The sequence below is a fragment of the Hyperoodon ampullatus genome, assembly GCF_949752795.1.
Source record: "Hyperoodon ampullatus genome assembly, chromosome: 7".
Classification (NCBI taxonomy): Eukaryota; Metazoa; Chordata; class Mammalia; order Artiodactyla; family Ziphiidae; genus Hyperoodon; species Hyperoodon ampullatus.
Window position 1 is genome coordinate 76815946 of NC_136920.1, and position 20744 is coordinate 76836689.

General features: G+C 41.1%; 2 pseudogenes across 2 annotated transcripts in view; both read left to right on the top strand.

The window, feature by feature from the left end:
- The window catches only part of LOC307055613 (centrosomal protein of 78 kDa-like), a 591539-nt pseudogene that overhangs the window by 18671 nt on the left and 552124 nt on the right, over positions 1–20744 (top strand). The window lies entirely within an intron of this gene.
- Positions 6357–10276, top strand: LOC307056579 (3-hydroxyisobutyrate dehydrogenase, mitochondrial-like; annotated as a pseudogene). The gene is made up of 2 exons: positions 6357–6368; positions 9255–10276. The product of its transcript is annotated as a 3-hydroxyisobutyrate dehydrogenase, mitochondrial-like (transcript).

Genomic DNA, 20744 nt, shown 5'->3' on the forward strand with positions numbered 1-20744 from the left:
ATTTTTCAGTAGTGAGTAGTAGATTCTGTAGGGGTGGAATTTTAAGATGTAAGTATACTGTTTTTCTACACTCCAATTACGTTCTCCTTATCATAGAAATTGACCAGTGATGTGTGCTGCTGACTTTTCAGAATCCATGTACATACAATCCATTAAGTTATTAGATATAACGTTGGTCAGAAAAGCATACTGTGAAATGTTGCTTTTATTTAAACTCCCACTATTTTCACTCCATGGTTTCAAGATTTGACTTCTTTATTGCCCTCTGGTGGTGGGCTCTGTGAACTGCATATTTACGGGTCTGGAGCACATATCTTCCCGGAGGTATTCAACTCCTCGGGTACAAGCTAAAGAGTAGATGATAAGAAGCATTCAGATTTATTAAAACTAATTAAGAATATCAGTAGCCTGACTGTTGTTTCTAAAAATATAAAATATTTATCCTTCTGTTGTCAAACAACCATATTTCATGAAAAGAAGTATAAATCCTTTTTTGCTTGCAATAAAAGAACAATGATTGAAGGTATTCTTCATTTGGACCAAATACCTTCTCTGAAAATATAAGTTAAAATAGGAGTTGAACTTTGCAAAATATTCTTTAGTAAATAAAACTCCACATATAATTTCAAATTATCATTGAATTTTACCTTAAATTTAAATATCTATATTGACTTAAATGGTGTACTCTGTAATTTCGGATGATTCCCTCCTTTATATCTTCTTCCTCTCTTCAACAAATAAAATACATATGAATGCCTAACATGAGGTAGGGTATTCTCTGTGAAATAATGATGTTGGTATACTTGATTTTGACTTAGCAGAGGGATTGAGCCTGTGTGTTGGTGAATTCTCCCCAGATGGTGCGTGGGGAGAGGGTCAGGCATGTCTCTGTGCTCCTGAAGTTTTCTCTGTGAAACTGTCAACCTCCAATATCAGAAATAACTTCCTTCGTCAGAAGGGATTTTCAGACATTAAAAGTTTTCTCTTAAAGTGCAAGTATTTTTAAAATCTATAAAATATAGGGCATTATAAATTTTCTTTAGTTACTACAAGCTGAATTTTAACTGAGAAGACTGGGGACTCCATGTATGTGTACATGCATGCATGCGTGCATGTTTGTGTGCTACACACGTGTCTGTGTGTGTGTGTGTGTAGGTCTACTGAGGATACAGAACATATTCTGGACATGAACGAGCAGTGGTGTATCAGAAGGGAAAAGAATATAAAGGACCAGCTTCACCTGCTTAATTTGTCCCCTGACCTGGTGTCGTCTTATTTTCCACCATCCTTTGCTGATCTGTATACTAAATACCCAGGGTTCCTGGGTACCCCCAGGTACCTCTGTAAGTTTTACAAGCCTATCAATATCCCACGTACAGTGGATGGAACCTGGACTTTTTGCCCATATAGTTTTCCTTTCCCTCAGAGTTTTTGTCTGAGTTATGTCATGGGGTAGGTACTGTTGTGAAAATTTGTGCTCACTTGTTAAATAGAAACTACTTATTTAACTGTTTAAACAAATAAACAGTATCTTGAGTCAGTTGCACGGCACCTCCAGTCTCCGCAAAGCAGAGTTACTTTGGGACAGGAAGTTCTTTTAGTTTCCCCTTAAATCAAAATACAAAGTTATTGAGCAATTCTAGGACCAACCCTATAGTTGCAAACTTGGGAAGAGATCACAGGATTCTGTAATTGTCTGCTTATCCCCTTACTGGGACAGGAAATAGCTCAATAGTTCTTATACTGAAGTTAAAAGGAAGAATAATACCGGAGCAAAGTCTGCATTTAAAGTCTGTGTCTTATTTTTATTTTCTCTTGGCACATAGTAGGTAACCGTTAAATGTTCTCTTGATAAATATTAAAAACACACAAGATACTTCATATACTAGGGGTCATAAAATTTCAACTTTTCTTTTGGTGTAGGGGTTGATGATGAAAAGTTTGGAAACTTCTGGTCCATGTTAATGTTCCTGCTTTGAGAACTGCAGGGCGCAGCTTTTAGATGGAAAAAGTTGCCAAGAGGACCAGAAGTAGAATAAAGACATTTCTGTAATTCTTCCTTATAATTTCATTTATTGGTTTTCAGCATCTAACTTTGAAAAGTTGCCTGAGGCTGCCTAGGGTCTGCAATAAGGATCACAGCTGTGCTGTCCTACCCCCTCCCCACACGTGGGAGCAGAGCCTCCCCCAGCAGTGCTAATAGAGCCCCATGGCTTTCCGCCCACCTTGGTACTGCTCAAGGCGGTGGCTTTTTTCTACCAGCCTCACCCTTCTCCATGTGAATCTTTTTCTTCTTTCCAGTTTTATTGAGATGTAATTGACATATAACACTGTATAAGTTTAAGGTGTACAGCATCATAATTTGATACATGTATATATTGCAAAATGATTACCACAATAAGGTTAGTTAACACATCCATGACCTTACACAATTAATTACCTTTGTGTGTGTGTGTGTGTGTGTGTGATGAGAACATGTAAGATCTACTATCTCAGAAACTTTTGAGTATGCAATAGTGTTGTTAACTATAGTCACCATGCTGTACATCAGACTCCCAGGATTTATTCATCTTATAACTGGAAGGTTATACCCTTTGACCAACAACTCCCCATTTCCTCCACTCCCCAGCCCTTGATGGCCAGCATTCTACTCGGTTTCTGTGAGAGCAGCGTTTTTAGATTACACGTAAAAGTGAGATTATGCAGTGTTTGTCTTTCTCTCTCTGACGTATTTCACTTAGCATAATGCCCTCAAGGTTCATCCAAGTTGTTGCAAATGGCAAGATTCCCTTATTTTTTAAGGCTGAATAACATTCCATTCTACATATGTGCCATATTTTCTTTATTCATTTGTCTGTCAATGGACACTATAGAAACAGAAACTCCCTCAGTTCCTACAAGTGTCCAAGGTAACAATAGACAAAATATGGATGTTGGTGGGTGTAGATCCAGGCAATAGGTTAGACTACATCCCACAGGCAGGAAGGCCACTATTTTAGGAGGAGCTGCTTTGAATATGAATCAAATAATAATTGATGTATATATCACCAGTTCAGAACTAACTCATCTGTTTTAGACACCTCACCATAGATATGAAATGAGAATGAGTGGAAAAAGAGGCTTCTGAAGGCAAACAGTCATAAAACCCATTATTATTCTGTAAAAAGGAGACTATACAGTCTTACCTTTAGAACCTCAAATCAAACAAAGACATGTAGCAGCCTCAGTAGGATATAATCGCAACAGAAAAAATACAGGCAGAAGGCAGAGGAAAAAGAAGTGCCATTTGGTATGGGAATAAATAGCTCTGTATGTCTCAAAAGCCTCCTATAAACATGTCTGGGTGTCAATATAGTGTAATAATTAATATCCATAAACCCTGAGTCTTAAGAAAAAAGAACTGTATCTTTTGCTGTCTTTTAGAAAGGGACAGAAAGGTAAGTATATTTGCTTTAATAAATACAGAGACTTAGTGCACTTAAATATTTGATCAAATAATTAAAAAAATGTTTCTTACAGTATACATCATTTTCTGATAAAACGGGTAAAATAAGGTTCTAGGGTGTGAGGCAGGCATGAGGTATTATACACATTTTCTTTTCTGTCCTTTTGTAGCTGAATATCCTTTTCCAGGCCTAAAGAAGTAGTAAAATTATGCACCTAAGATTGAATAAAAGGTTTCATAGACATATTTTACATATATGCCATTAGATTTCCACAGAGTTATTTCAGGCTGCTGACAGGCTGCTTGCTTGAGCTGAGACCCCTCTAAACAAAGCCCAGGAAGAAACTAACAACTTTGAAAGCCAACTTATTTATTCTGTGAGTAACTTGGCTGCAGAGCAGACTAATTACCCCTTTAACCACACTGTTTGAACTCATTGTACTTATCTGGGAATCACTATTCTGAAAGTAGAGAAGGGGACTAGGGAAGTTAAAAGAGACAAAAGATGTAAATATGGTCTCTTGGCAGAATCTCAAAGGTCAGGCAACAGGCTTATTTCTGATGGTTTTAAAAAGAGCAGATGAGCTGTGGTGTAAAGGTCCACTTTGGAATTCAAATTCTACCTCAGGTGCAGCCTGAGTGCTAGTCTCCACCTTGAGTGAATCACTGAAGGATCATTTCTCAGCACATAGTCAGTGTTTGTTAAATTTTCATATTATTTTATCCCAGTGAATAATACTGATGAGGGATTTTGAAACTATTAAATTCCGCCAAAGGGCTTGATTTTGTAATGATACCAAACCTTGGAAAATAAAGGAAGTAGAGATTGGTGAATCCTTGACAAATTATTAGAGTTACAACTGATTGTTTCATAAGGAAAGATAGGGAATGGATCATTTAGGAACCTGAATGAATACTTTGAATCTCATCTATTTCTGTGAAAACTACAGGTTAGTTGAGCTCAAAAATTGTAGGTATAAAAATTGTGTTTTTTGGTAATAAAATTTGTTTTAACCCTTCTCTCAATTATGCATTTAAATGTTGACCAATTCACAAGTAACTGTTTACAGTCAATGGATTGGCCAGTGGCTTTGGGATCATTCATTTTATAGTCTGGGATTTCCAGTGTTATCTTTATTTTCCCATGTATACTCTATTTCATACATTTTATTAGCAGTAGTAGTAGAAATAGTAGTAGTAGTATCATTATTATTTAGTTAGAGTAGAATTGTTTCTATAACTTCTTACGGTCAGACATATACTAAGCAACACACATTTTGAAAGCACTAGTGTTGGAGTAAATTCGATGTTGATGAGACTAGTCACTGCCCTTAAAGGAGCTTGTCTTCTAGTTGGAAAGATGTGACATATACAATAATCTGAGGCATTAAGTAAATACATGGGTCTGAGGGCAGAAGATCCTGAAGGAAGCAAGCTGCAAAGAACTCATTTTGAATCCTGGCATTAATATTGGCAGATCTCCTCACACCTTTTTAGGACAGTTATAGACAAAGCAAGTAGGACTGGAGAATACACTACAACGGCCAAAATAAGATTTAATGTCATTTCAGCCTAGGGGATTCTTTCTAGGCTTTGAGCATATGATAATTTAAATGCCACCTAAATAGTAAATTTACTTTAATGCTGACAATGTAGAAAAGATATTTTGCTGCAAAAGTATACACAGTAGTAACAAGTGGATTTTGGAAGAAACTAATATTTTGCCTTATACTGATGCTACACTATTGCCCTAGACCTAGCAGCAGCCTTTACTCTTTGTTGTTTTCTTCTAAGACTAAAGAGCCTCTTTATTGTTTGTGCTGATTTTTTTTCCACCAACAGATCTCAGAGCAATCTGAGTGCACTGGCCAGTTGGGACACAATTATCATTAGAATTCTTGGCTAGAGAAGAAAGCTCCTAATTTAAGAATGGCTTTTTGCCTTCTGAGAGCTCAGAAGAGCAAATTGCAAGCCATCTACATTTATAAAACATGTTTTAGTATGGAAAATTTCAAACATCTACAGAAGTAAAAAGAAAGAAGTAGAAACTTTCATCAATTGTTCTCATCAAATGTCAATTTCAGGCCAATATATTTTCTCTATACCCTCTCTTACTACTACCACCATAATCCCCAGCAATTTTAAAGCAAATCCCAGATTTCTTTTTCTCAGTGAAAACGTCAGTATACATATTTCTAAAATGCAAGAACTGCCCTTTTTAAGCTCAACTATGTCATTATCACACATCCGCAAATAATAATAATTCCTTAATATCAACAAATAGCCAGTCAGTTCATGTTTCCTTGGTTGTCCTATAAATGTATTTTTATTTTAATAACCATTATTTATTTGATTGCTGATCCAAACACAATTTCTTTTAAAGTATAGGTTTAAAAGAACTCAATTTGCTCATTTTTCTTGCAAGTATTTGTCATTGAATTCAAAGCATTCATCCAGTAGGGTTCCCAACTGTCTGGATTATGCTGATTGCATCCCCTTTATGCTTCTATATTTATCATGCTCCTTTGGCCCATGTATTTACTGTCAGTTGGTAGATAGATCTAGAGCACTGACATAATTCAGGTGTGGTTTTTTGTCAAGTTTACTTCATAGATAATATTGATGAATTCCAAAAGGAACTATAAAGTGTCTGTCTTACTGTGACGTTGCAGCCATTAATGATCAATGTCTAGATCCATTAATTTATTAAGGGTACCAAATGGTGATATTCTACTAATTAGATTATTATTCATTTACTAGCTAGAAGATTATTTCATCAACTACTTGGTTGCCCTGAGTTACAGTTTAATTAGGAAAGGAAGAATAAATGTTTCTTTTATTTTATTTACCAGTTTTACAAAAAAAGAAAAAACAGGAGAGAGAAAGGTTGACTGCAAAGTAGCTTCCGAAGATGACTAATGAGGTATTTTCTTTCTTTGTTGTTGTTTTCAGTGAGGTTGTTATAAATATCGATGCAGAGATTGTCCCCTCTTAGGTTCACGGATCCTGTTCAAGTTGGCTCCTGAGTCCTTTCCACACAACCACAGTAGTCTTTGAAGTCTTCCCAGCTCTCTTGTACGACAAGGTGTAACAGGAACATCTAGTTCGTTTCTTATGCTGGATTTGAAATCAGCTATTTCTCCAAGGAGGCATTATCCACTGTGTTTATTCAAACTTGTGTTCCTTCTAGTTTAACCTTCTCTCGAGACATGATTTTTTTTAAACAAATTACTTACTGAATTTTTTCACCTTTTCAAATCTTGCTATTCTCCAATCACTTCATTTCTGATTTTTTCTAATTTCTTTTATGTTTTTCTTAAAGCCAGTTTCTATTCCTTTTAAAATTTCTTTTACTTTTTCCGCAATATCAGGCAATAAATTTCATTTGTTCTGTGGACGTGTCTTTCTGTCACGTTTTCAGGATTTGCTGGAACTTTCTTTTCACCCTTCTTTTTTCTTTCTTTTTCTCACTGATTTTCTACAGGATGTGAGTGGAATACTCTTCTGTCACTCATTTTTAAATGAAATAAGTTTCCACTTTAGGAGGGAATCATAGATCAGAATATAATTTCTAGCTTCAGAACTCCAGGGCTCACTATCTTCTATTATCTTCACAACATAATTTTTAAAAATGACCTTAAAATTTCTAAAATCTTCCTCCTCGGCCCTCCTCTGCCCATTTACCCAGGGCTCCTCTTTCTTGTCCTTGTTGAGTATGGGGATTTGTTCTGGAATGGTGCTTTGGTTTGATAGGTGTCAAGGTTTCACAGACCCCAGAACACTTGGCATCCTCAGAACATTTCAAAGTTCTTGCACTCAGCTGCAAAGTGGAGCCTGCAACATTCACTCCCGGTTTCTGTCGCTGTTCTCAGTGAGTTTTTCAATCTCAGTGAGTTCTTGAACCATAGTAACCTTTGGCTCTCCTGAAAGAGAGAGAGAGTCCTTCCCTCGTCTTCCTCGCACACACCTTGGGATACACATATGTAGGTCTTTTTCCTGTTGTTGATTTGTTCCTACCTGGCTGTATGTTGCAGTTCATGTGGACACCTTGTTGTAGATGTTGTCTGTGGGTTTTTGATCTTGCTATTCTAGATGCTTTTCTTTCTTCTTTGTGGGGGTGGGGGCTTGTGTATTTAGGGGAGGGGTGGCATATTCAGGGATAAAAATCTTCTCTGTAGCCACCATCATTTCCCCAGAATCCTCTGCCATTAATATTTAAAAGAAAATCATAGGAATCATTATCTGGATCCTTAGGATAATCATTACATTGTATCTGTCTTTTTTCCAGGCTTCAAGCTGCCTGTGGCTCCCCACGTTAGTATACTGACATGACTGGGCAATGCCTAATTTGACAGGTTCTTTCTGTACTACCTTCCTCCTAATCATGACAGTCTTGTACGCTATACGTAGTCTTCTTTACTGATAGGGAATTTAGAAAATACAGGAAGCCATGGGTTTAATAGCTGAAAGTGGAATTAATGTATTATTTTTCTCAGGTAAAATATCATAAGACTCCTTAGGCCAAAGTTGTAAAATGAAATCGCAAATTTCCTGGAATCATTTTGCAAACGTGAATGCCCACATAAAGTACACTAGGACTTGAATCCAAGGAATAACACATTTTTAGAGCCTCCAGATTTATAAACTTAGTACAATTCTGCATTACTTCTTAAGGCAACTGAAGAAAATAATTTTGTGATCAAATAAATATTGATTTTATTAACATAGTTATTTTAAAAGTTTATAAGGCTTTTAAAAAATGTTAAGGCTCTGTCAGCCTCATCAGTTGTTATTTCTTTTCTAGAATCTTGGATAAAGGAGCAGTGGTTTGAGGGGAAAGATGGTATAAAATGGGAAGATAATCTAACAGTGAAGATAGTTATATCTCTTCCTGTGTGATGAACTACTCCTAAGCTTGGTGGTTTAAAACAGCAGGCACTTTATCTCCTCACAATTTGTGAATCAGCAGAATGGGCTGGGATCCCCTGGGTGGATCTATCTTGCTTTCACCTGAGGTGACTACTGAGGCTGCCATCATCTGGTTGCTGGACTGGGGCTGGTTGCTTTCACATGTGTGGCCATTGGTGCTGGCTGTGGCCTGTGCCTATTCTCCACTAGGTTAGCCAGGCTTCCTAACATGTCAGGTTTCCATGAGGACAAGCCCTAAAGCACGAGTACTCTCCAAGCTTCAGCTCTTGATATGCCATTGGGCCAAAGCAAGTCATGTGACCAAACCCAGGTCAAGGTGGAACAAAACTACACAGGGTGAGAAAACGGGTGGAGGGGCATTTTTCACTGGGGGTCAGTAGTCTAACAAACTGCTGCAATAACTATATAAAGAAAAGCCCCCCGGAGGACAACTGGCAAAAAATAAATGTGTGCGGGGTGGGGTGGGGGCCTGGCATGGAGGGGCAAAGGCAGTAAACAGGGGCTACCAAAATCTGAAGATTCTGGAATTTTTGGAAAATCCACTGGGATTAAAGGAGTTACACAACCATGTTCGGACACCAGAAGAAAGGTCCCAGTTGAGCATCAGGGAAGTCTAGCGCTCTTCCTCCATCGCATCAATTTCCACATTTCTTTGACTCAGCATATTTGTAGAATGAATCATGACTTCCTATAAATTTTTAGTTCAGTTTTTCAAAGAAATAGTGACCTCGCTTCTATCTGCTGTGCCACAAAAATGCCGTAGAAAAAGATTCCTTCTGTTAAATCGCTCACTAGGTGAAATTGTATGTGTAACCTAGTACCAAAGAGGTATTAAGAATCGCCACAGCCGAGCCGGCCCTCGGCACCACGCACCCTATAGCAGCCAGTGGGTGAGCCGGGAGTCGAGGAGGTCACCGTGGGAAGGAGGGGTGCGGGCAACGTGTCAGCCTCCTTCCGTCTCCGTGGAGCCACCTCCTGCCTCTGGTACAGGGAGTCGTCCACAGCAGCCGTCGGTGGCCAGCCTTGCAGTGCTGTGTTCTAGGTCAGTAGCTTCCAAGACTCCAGTTGGATTCATTGGAGTAGGCAACGTGGGGAATCCAATGGCAAAAGAGCTCTTGAAACATGGCTAGCCGCTCACTATTGCTGATGTGTTCCCTGATGCATGCAAAGAGCTGCTAGATGCAAGTGAACCCGGTAGTGTCTTCTGCAGCGGATGTAGCCGAAAAAGGTGACAGAATTATTACAGTGCATCAATGCGCTAGAAGCTTATACTGGAGCAAATGGAATCAAAAAAAAGTGAAGAAAGACTATTAATAGATTCTAGTACTGTTGATCCTATGGTTTTGAGAGAATTGGCCAAAGAAGTTGAGAAAATGGGAGCAGTTTTCTCGGATGCCCCTGTTTCTGGTGGTGTGGGAACGGCTCGGTCTGGCAACCTCACATTTAGGATGGGAGGGGTTGAGCTGCTGTGGTGCATGGGCTCCCATGTGGTGCATCGTGGAGCTGTTGGGACTGGCCAGGCTTCGAAGATCTGCAAACACTTGCTGTTAGCTATTAGTAGGATTGGAACTGCTGAAGCTATGAATCTGGGACTCAGGTTAGGGCTTGACCCAAAACTCTTGGCTAAAATCCTAAATACGAGCTTAGGACGATGTTGGTCAAGTGACACTTACAATCCTGTACCTGGGGTGATGGATGGAGTTCACCTGGCTAATTACTATCAGGGCGGATTTGGAGCAACACTCATGGCTAAGGATCTGGGATTAGCATGAGGCTCTGCTACCAGCACGAAGAGCCCAATCCTTCTGGGCAGTCAAGCCCATCAGATCTGCAGGGATGTTGTGCGTGAAGGGCTACTTCTCATTCGTGGTCCAGTTTTTGCAAGAGGAGGAGACATTCTGAGTTTGCCCTCTGGCTGTGAACACTGAAACATTGAAACCAAACTGTGTCTTGGAGCCCCTTATGGCTCACTCCACAGGAAAATGGGCTTAATCAAAGGTCAGCTGTCTGCTTTTGAGTGTCTAGGTCAGGGGTCCCCAACCCCTTGGCCTCGGACGGGTACCAGTCCACAGCCTCTTAGGAACTGGTCTGCACAGCAAGAGGTGAGTCGCAAGCAAGCCAGCTATAAGCTTCATCTGCCGCTCCCTATGGCTCACATTACCGCCTGAACCCCACACACCCCGCCTCCCCTCCCTGGAAAAATTTGCTTCCAGGAAACTGGTCCCTGGTTCCAAAAAGGTTAGGGACCTCTGGTCTAGGTCACAATAGATCCTGGGATTTTTCACCCATTTTAAACTGCTTATTCTTTTTATCTATTTAACAAACATATCATCTGTAATTTTTTTTTCTGCAAGCCACTGATGGTAACTGCTAGCTAGCTAGCTGATTGGCCTTTTTTAAAAGTTTGATTCCTGAGCATCTTCAGCTAAAACGCTGCCTACTTCACTCAGGATATTATTTACTCCACTTTACAAATAAAACTAAAATTGTTTTCAACAGGATAAAATCTATCCTCGAGGAAAGAAAAGAAATTGGTGTGAGCAAAGGTATTAGAGAAAGGGGAAGTATAGTGAATTACTACCTGTGTGCCTCAGAAAATTTGTCCTGTTATCCCAGTGGTGATATTCTTGCATTGAGATTACTGGTTTATTTTCTAGGAGTTGTTAAAGCAAGAGAACTCCTTGCTGCATGTTATGTAATTTGGACTCTTACAATTATCTTGGTGTGCTCCTCTTGTAACAACTTCCCATACTCAGCAAACTGTTTTTTTCATATTTTTGCTTCCTTGTACATTTTTACTGCATATTTTTTACTTCAAAAGAATGACATCTTTAGAACTGTTTCAGAGCCGGCGATGATACGTGCTTTAGATAATTATTACACTATGCTAAATATAACCATATTCTTTTGAATTCAAATAAATTTCTATGCTGATAAAAAAAGAGAGGCACATTTCATCAATGTTTAAATAGTATCCTTCCTCCTCTAAAACTTAAAATAGGATTCAGTCTGATTCCTAAAGGGTTATTTTCTTCAACAACAAGAGCTGACTTAGGCCATTTCTTGGCAGTGGAATCTGAGAACAGAGGTCTCTGTCTCACTGCCCTTTGATTCTCACTCACGGTATCCTGGGTGAATGTAATGGATGGGCGTGCCCTTATGACTTAGCCCACTGCTACTGCTCCTGATGAGGGCTAATGGTGTGGGCCACTTTAAATCTTGCCCAGCAAAGTGCTGACATCTGGGGTTTCCTATCAAGTTTACCAGATATTCCACAGTAATTTCATAATTTACACAACATAAAAACACTGATCTTGAGCTTAGGAAAGCATTTCATTTAAACAGATACAGAACACTACTCTACAAAATGGTTTAAAATTTGTGAGCAATTACATTAAATAAACTCTAATATAAATTAATCTAATACAAGTAAACTAATAGTTGCAAAGCTACTGGTCGCTTCAGAAGTGGTGGCTACGGGTAACTTCAAAGTTGTTTCCTCAATGCATTAAGAGGCGAAACTATTTGCTGTCAACTTCTTCTTGGGGAAGCTTTTTTCCTTAGTTTGATGCTGATTCGCGTTATGAATGTATAGGAACCATTACTGGTTCTTCCTTTCCATATTCAGTGCACCATTATACTTCTATCCTCTTAAGATCTGGATATCTGTTACTGCTACTGTTGGCTGGAGCCTGGCAGGAGGAAAGCTATCAAGAAAAAAGGTCAACAAGTGTTAAAGAGTTTTAGCATACTACTGAGACTTTTTATCTACCATAATCATAAGAAATAATAATTAAAATTACAGCCTGGTCAGTGAGACCTTGAGTAAATTGTGGAAGCATCCATGTTTCCTACAGTTTCAGGGGATGGATATTTCCTGTTATTAACTCTATATCCTCTTCAACTGGAACAGAGAGACCTTTCTCTGTTGAAGCAGTTTTGTCTTTTTCCTGGGCATTTTTAGTTTTCTCTTATGAGAGACTTGTAAAGCTTACCTACACAAACTTTCACATACACGTATAAAGCAAAGAAGGGATAGAGTAGTCTTGAGAGGACACTGTTTTGTAGCAGGCACACAAGACAGAGGTAATACTCCCTGATTGCATTTGCCTCCCTAGCCCCATCTCCTTTGTGGAAAGCATCAGCATTCTGACTGGTCTCTGCCCCCCACTAACTGGACGGAACACTGCATTGGCATTCTTAGGGAGCACTGATGGTCCCTACGGAAACTGTGGTTAGAGCTTGTGCAGCCACAGTGCACAGGAAAGAAACAAATATACTTCATATAACATGCTTACTCTGTTTTGCTTAATTAGCACTTATTCCCTGTAAAAGGCTGATTTCTGCTTTGACAGGGAGTAATCGAACTCTGTATTCACCCAAACCATAAAATTAAAGTTAACATACCTCAGCTTTTCATCCTACTGGAAGAAATGTATGAAATCTAAAGTTATTTTTTAATTGCTGCTGTTTAGAATGCCTGAGGCCCATTTGCTGAACTTGTTAAAGAGCAGTGTTAAGGAGGGTATTTTTCGTTTCTTTCTTTTCCGACCACAGCATGAATTCTCAGCCCAAAGTGTGCCCTGTTTCCCACAATAGAGACGGGGAAAAGTGAGAGTCTCTCACCACAAAGCATGAGACAACTACAAATACTTTTCTCCCAGAGTTAACATTGATGACAGTCTTTGTGGAAAAGGACTTCCTCTTTTTGCGGGAATACAGTAGAAATGCAAGTCATATTCTCCATAATTTCACTACTGGAAAAATAATTTCATAGTCCATATATATATATGTATATATATATATATATATATATACACACACACACACACACACATATATATATATATATATATATTTTTTTTTTTTGCGGTACGCGTGCCTGTCACTGCTGTGGCACTTCCTGTTGCAGAGTACAGGCTCCGCACGCGCAGGCTCAGCGGCCCTGGCTCACGGGCCCAGCCGCTCCGTGGCATGTGGGATCTTCCTGGACTGGGGCACGAACCCGTGTCCCCTGCATCGGCAGGTGGACTCTCAACCACTGCGCCACCAGGGAAGCCCCATAGTCCATATTTTTTATTGGTCTTCTTAAAAACATATACAGTGTTTACAATAAGGAGTAAAAGAGAAGATTTTCAATGCGATATTTCAAGGAGCATTTTGTAAAGGCGGGATCCAGTCCCAACTTTGGAAAATTAACACACACCTATGAGATCAAAGAGTCACCTGCAAAAAATTTTATTATGTTTTTCTTTCATACTAGTTTCCTAAAGGTGCATTGTTACTTCTTGGTAATGTAATAGTCAGAAATGACTATATGGTGGCCATTGAGGAAGAAGTAGCTCTTACATAAGTGTCTAGTGACCTTATCTCTTTTGATACAATACCTCTTGGTTTCAGAGGCTTGCACAGATTTCCTCTAAATGAATAAACTTAGTCAGATTTTTCTAACTATCAGTTAATCTAAAAGTAGATTTAGAAATCTACTTCTGAAGCAGTTTTGTTGAGTAATTATTGGTCAGTTCTCTTTCTGATTGGTACTTCTTTCTGCAAAACAAATCCCTGTACTTAGAACAATTAATACCACCATCCCTGGCCCCTTGATTATTACACAGTGATGTTTCTTGAGAAAAAAGCTTACCCTTTTTGGGGGGAAACTTCAGTCCATGAAGTGAAACTTCATTAAAACTAGATCTGCTTCTAATGCCAGTGTGATGCAGATCAGTATCCCCTTTCTTTTGACTTTCCAGGCTGTGTGAAGAGAATGGTATGGTTTGGTTTAGGAAGGGTTGTAGCTTAAGAGGATTGCATTATGTTTCTGTGTCACTTTGGGGGGTTTTATTTCAATATTATATCCTGTTCTGTAAAAACACCATAGTCATTCTCTTACTTATTATTAAATAGTTAAACGCTGCCCTTTGTTTACTTTCCCCTTCTGATCAGAAGACTCCTCTCCACTCTAGGCCTTGATCTGAGTTCCAATTCATCAGCTTGTAGTAGCTACACTTCTGGTTTCTTTTTTTTTTTTTTTTTTACTGTATGCGGGCCTCTCACTGTTGTGGCCTCTCCCGTTGCGGAGCGCAGGCTCCGGACGCGCAGGCTCAGCGGCCATGGCTCACGTGCCTTGCCGCTCCACGGCATGTGGGATCTTCCCGGACTGGGGCACGAACCCGTGTCCCCTGCATCGGCAGGCGGACTCTCAACCACTGCGCCACCAGGGAAGCCCTACACTTCTGGTTTCTGAAGTCAGACAGATATGGGTCCCATTTCTGTCTTCATCAGTTATAATTTATTCTCTGATATATGCATACCAGAGCTGGCAGTGACAAACATTTTGCTTCTCCTTATAGGGTTCTGTGCATTTTAGTAGAGGATCACAATATTTTAAGTAGAGCTGGGATGGGGTGGAAAGAAAGAGCAGGAAAACATGCTTTTAGGAAGGTCTGAAATACAAATCACATGGAGGTAACTGCTTGAGAGAAAACCACCCCTACCTGAGTATTGTCAATAAAGTAGCACAGGGAGGCAAACGAATCAATTGTTCACTAAAAATATTTTTCTTTAGAAGAATAAAATTCACAAGAAAGCCTCATTGCAAATAAAATATATTTGTTTTCCTAAAGGTAGATATTTGAAAAGTCGTAGTAAATACCTGCTTTGACCTTCTGTGTCCCTAGTGTTCTATCTCCACTAAGTTTTATGAACACTACATAGAGGAGGAGCCTGAGTCTCAAAGACCATAAGTAAGAGGTGGATTCCAGAGGCTTTGCAAGGTCCATTATGCCCCATGACTTCCCATTGCTTGTGCTGTTCATCCAGATAGGTGCTTAGGATACCAGAATGAATACATCTCTTTCGAGAGGTTTTTAACAGACATTAGATACTAAACAAGTACAACACCTAACAAATAGAACAGAATGCTTTATTTAAAGCAGAAACAGAATAAATGCTCACCTAGTATCGTTTAACTCCCCTTTAAATTATTTTTTGAATGAACATGTTTATATTTGAGGGTACTTTCTTATTTTTTCCTAGTTCCCTTTACTTGCACCTCCTTTCTTTTTCTCTTTTCCCAGCTGAAACGTTTATGGTTTCAAAACTAATTACTTCTTTTTTTTTTTTTTTTGTGGTATGCGGGCCTCTCACTGTTGTGGCCTCTCCCGTTGCGAAGCACAGGCTCTGGACGCGCAGGCTCAGCAGCCATGGCTCACGGGCCCAGCCACTCTGCGGCATGTGGAATCTTCCCAGACCTGGGCACGAACCCGTGTCCCCTGCATCCGCAGGCGGACTCTCAACCACTGCGCCACCAGGGAAGCCCCAAAAGTAATTACTTCTTGAAGAAAGTTTTCGTGTATACTAAGTGCTACCTAATGGAAGCCATAAGCATAGAGTCTGCTAGCATTTAGAGTGGTATAATACACAGCCAGGTTGAATCAAGTGGGAGAGAAGGTTAATCATTCTTTTAAACTGGCAGTGTTGCCGGAGGTGGATTAATATGCTTTTTGAATCTCTTATGTGCTGTAAGTCTCCTTGATCACAATCACTATGTTAATGGTTGAGGTTTTGAATTAGAGGTGTCTCCTGGGCTCAGCTGGGCCAAGTCCCTTCATCTCTCTGGCCATATTAGGTGATAGTTTTCTCATTTCAATACACGATCTATGTTAGAGGGAGTGTTGACTATACCAGACTTTCAACGTGGGCACCCAGAAAGTGGAAGAATCTCTCTATTGGTGATTAATCATAACTCTTTTCATTGTGAATATAGTCCTTCCCTTAGGTAAGGCAGGAACACCATGAAAAATAGAAAGTTCTCGGGTGTCTGTGGAAGCTGGAGTGCTCTCGACCTGTCAGCTCACTGGCAGAGCAGGCTTCGTCCGGACACTAGAGAACAAAATGTGAAATTGGCACCAGCCAGCCTCTCCATTGCACAGGATATCCCTATTTAAATTTGACAGCCAGGATATTTTACAATTTGAAATTCTTGTCATCTAGTTTTCTTTAGTTTTTTCTTTGGGCTGAAAAGACTGAGAAGCTTGTTAAAAAATCTGGGATTCTGATGGTGAGGCTTAACCAGATCTATTGAGTCATCAATCAGCAAACATTGACCAACGCTTATCATTCCCCCAGTTACTGTACTAAGGACCCAGACACGTCTCAGATAGTGGCCTTGCTCATTCACTGTATTTACAGTACTTTTTTCTAAATGTAACCAGAGCTGAGGTAAAGACAAGACATTGATTTGAGTCTGAAGTAAACAAAGTTGACTGGTCTGATCCCTTCAGTTTCCAGAATTATTTTGTTTCAGGTAGTAATTTTCCCAGACCAATAGAACAAAGTCCTATCGTCTATTTATTTAATATTTTATCCCAATAGTCCTTGCCCCTTTGACCTCTAGTGAGGAAACTTGCATAAGAAACTGAAATATGCTTAGGTTCTATGGGTAAGTGCAGATAATGATATGAATGAAATTGAAAATGAAAGCCAAAGGTGGAAAAGGCAGTTCTGAATAGATGAAGTAAGACAGAGGTATTTGAAAAATCAAGTAGAAAAGATACCATAAGGAATGGAGAACTTCTGGAAGTTTTCTAATAGGTGAGGGGTTGGTACATCTTTTTTTTTTTTTTTTCTTAATAACATGTCTGGCAGTTGTATGTCAGAGAAAGTTATAAGGGGGTTGACTATATGCATGAAGTCCAGTGAGAACACTGTTTCTGTAGGCCACTGACGATGTTCTGAGTGTACATTCTATAGTACTAGAAATTAAGTTAGGAAACAAAGGGTAATCTGATGTCATTTTAAATGAAATTTCACAAATGATTAGAGCTAAAAGGTGTCTTTTTTCACTCAGCCAACACGTTGAGCACGTACTATGGGGCAAGCACTGTGCTTATGGGTAAGAGATAAAAGAAAAAATAAAGGCCAGAGGAACTCAAAAGAGAGTGTGAGAGATGCATGAACAACTCATTACAATCGAATAGGGATAGGCTATTAAATAAATAGATCATAAAAATATAAATTTGTAAAACAGAACTTGGAGTCAGTAACCCTTCTAGGGGATATTAAAGAGAATGCCAACAATGAGGGGGTCTTGGAATTAGGTTTTGAACGTCAGTAGGAATGTTCCACGTGGAGAGAAGGTCAGGGGCATACCAGGCAGAAGGAACATCCTGGACTTGGGAACCAACACAATATATTTAAGTGACTGTAAATGAGATTCTTTTTGACTAGAGCGTAGGGTATAAGTTGCCAAATGGTAGAAAATAGAGTATAAAAGTTAGGCTGGAATGAAAGTATAAAGTGTCATAATTCTTACGATGAAAGATAGGTGTTTTCTACAAAATGGGTTACTTATAAATATTTTAAAAATAGAGACCCCGAGAGAGGAGCACGCCCGAGGAGCAGCCCCCGGACCGGAGTCTCGGGAGCCCGGGGCTGGTGAGCGAGTCCCCACGGGGTAGGTGTTGCGTCTGCAGGCCTGCAGGCGGTTGTGGAGCCTGCGGCCCTTGGAGAGCAGGGCTTGGGAGACCGCGGCTTGGAGAGCGGGGCTTGGCTTTGCCCGCCCCAGGGCCCGCAGTAGAGCCACCGGGAGGGTTTGACTGCTTCCCGGAGGTGGAGGGGCTGGGCTGGAGGAGAGGGCCTGCTGCTCCTGATGGGACTCCCCTGGGACTTGTGAGCTCCGGGTGTCCTGGGGGAGCAGGGTCCACAGGCTCGGCTGGGACATGCCGCGTCCTCCCCTCCGTCCAACCCCGATCCTCCTCCTCGTCCTCCCCCTCCTGTCGCCATCTCGGCATCTCGCACGTGTGTCTCAAGGCGCATCAGCACCTTGGTTGTCTAATGTAAGCGTCCGCTGCCCCCCTGGGTTGTGCCCTGTGGAATCGCACAGTGTAATTGGTGCAGGATGAGTCTGCAAGGCTTCTGTCCTGCTGCCTCGGTTGAGGAAGGAAGCGATTGGGCCTGAGAAGGGAGATGACTTGTCCTAGATCCTCACCGGGTGTGCACGTGGGGTCGCTCACAGGACTCCAAACTCCTAGGGCAGGTGTTCTGTCCACTTAAAGTCAGTTTTAATAAAAGATGTTTTTGAGCGTCGCACTTAAGTTTGTAAAGTTTGTACAAATCATTGCAAGACTGAAACGCACCTGAGTGTGTCCCTTTATTCTGGGTATCCTGTGGATTTTCTGATCTAAGTTGTTAACAGACTGAGAAGAGGTAAACTATAAGCGTTTTTAAATTTCATATTTAATGACGGAGGTTTATTTTAATAGGATTCAATGTACACTCGCTACAGAAAAATAGAGTATCCCTTCAGGTACCACAGTCACGTGGGAGTCACAGACCTGAGCGTGGTTGCTCCCTCCTTATTCTCACAGGCCCTTCTGAAGGTGAAAGGATGGGTCTCCCACAGGTGTCTCTTGTGGAGCGCGGGGCGGGTGCTCGTGCACCCCGAGCCGCTTCAGTCGTAGCTTCACTGCCTGCGTTTTCCTTCTCCAGGTCCGTCTCCACTGTCACAGTCCTGCACGTTGTTCCAAGAGCAGCGGAAAATGAATCAGCCTCTGGTGAGTTTTGCTGTTTACGTATTTACCTGCTGCTGTTCTTTTGTGAAAACACCTTGGGAGGCGAATAGTTCAAAAGTTAAAATGGGTAAGTAGGAGTAGGTAAAAGATGTGGTTAGACAAAGCGTAGAGGAGCAGGTCAGTACCAAGTGTTTCTGGCAAGTTCTACGTGTAGATCCCAGGATCCTCTTAGAGCCACAGTACAAGCCTCGTGTTCTTGACATTTGTGGCAAAACACCATCCCTTGCTTGACTTACATTGTCCTGCCAAATCACTTTTGTTCTCGGGCGTTAAAAGGTTTCCTTGAGGATCCTGCTGTAGGCCGGAGCCTTCCTGAGAGACAGCCCCTAACGTGTTGACATTGGTGCCTTCCTTGTGCTTCCTGTAAGCCGAGAGCGTGCTGTCCAGGGAGCACTCAGTGCATATAACTTGTCTGTTCAGTAGAACACCGTTGTCACATAGGTACATTGTTTTCAGTGCTCAGTCGAGGGATGCAATGAGGATCATCTGGAAGAACAGCCTTGTCACCCTTCCAGTAAATTTCGCTCTTTGTCTCTTACAATCTCAGAGGGTAGCGTTACACACCATGCAGTGAGGTCTCTGGCAAAGATTCTTGTTTCCCAGCTGAATTGTATCATGCAGCCTGCGGTCTTGGTTCTGCCCCTCCACGGAACCTGATCCGGTTGAGGTGACCTGGCATCCAGCATACAAAGCAGTGGAGATTTGCCAGTCGTCACCTCAGACCACTGTCGCCTTGCCATCTGCAGAGTCTGCTCTGTTGGTTTCTGTGACAGATCTCTCCTTGCTGTCTTCCTGACTGATTCTTTCTTCCGCCCTCTTTGTGTGTTGTCTTTTCACCCTTGGTTCATGACTCTTCAACCCGTCTGATCTCACCCTCTGGTGCTTTTCACCTCCAACTCTGTCAGTTCTCCCACCTGGACCAGATAGATGCCTCTGTCCAGCCACTTGCCAGCATCTCTATGGAGTTTGTCCAAAGGGCACCTCGGATTACTAGATCCAGTAGATCCAGAAATGATTATTTACAGCTCCCCTGCCCCTTGCCTTGTCCTGTTGTCCCTGGCGGCTCATCGTTGCATCATCCAGCCTGTCACCAGCCCAGAAAAATGAGTTCATTCTAAAGTCCTTCTCCATCCTCTGTTACCACGTTGTAGCATGAGGCTTGTTAATGTCGTATTCTAAATGGTTTTTATTCGTTCTCCTTCATCCCATACTTGCTACCATTAAAACAGCTTATCTGTTCATTTCTGTAGTTACAGAAACTTTTTTTCTGTGCCGCTACCTCTTTCATCCAGCAGCTCAATTGTATTCTCCACGCTGAGTATTTCTCCTAAAATATTAATCACAGCGTTTTGTCTGCATGTGGGAAGCACTTTAGAGGTTTCCTGGGTGACTGGACAAACGAGGTTGCCGTTCTGTGGAGCCATTAACCATCGAGCCCAGCACTGGGGGGAGGTCATACCTCGCCGATGATGCGTTTGGATGGATCTGTGGGGTAAAATCCTGATGGGAGAGGCTTAGGAGAGAAGAGTGGGAGTACTGGGTTTGTTCTGTTCCCAACTTTTTCAAGACATTTTGCTGTGACGGGGAAAATAGAAACTGGACAGTGGCTGGGGTAGGAGCTGAGGTCCGGGGAGGATGTGTTGTGTTGTGTTGTGTTGTGATGGGAGAAATAACAGTGGGAATGATCCAGTAGATGCGTGTGGGGGAGGGGAGAGCTGCTGCCCGTGGTCCTGGAGTGGGGAGGGGATGGCTGAGCAGGGTTGCAGGTGGGGAAGCCCTCCGATGGCTTCTCTGTTCTC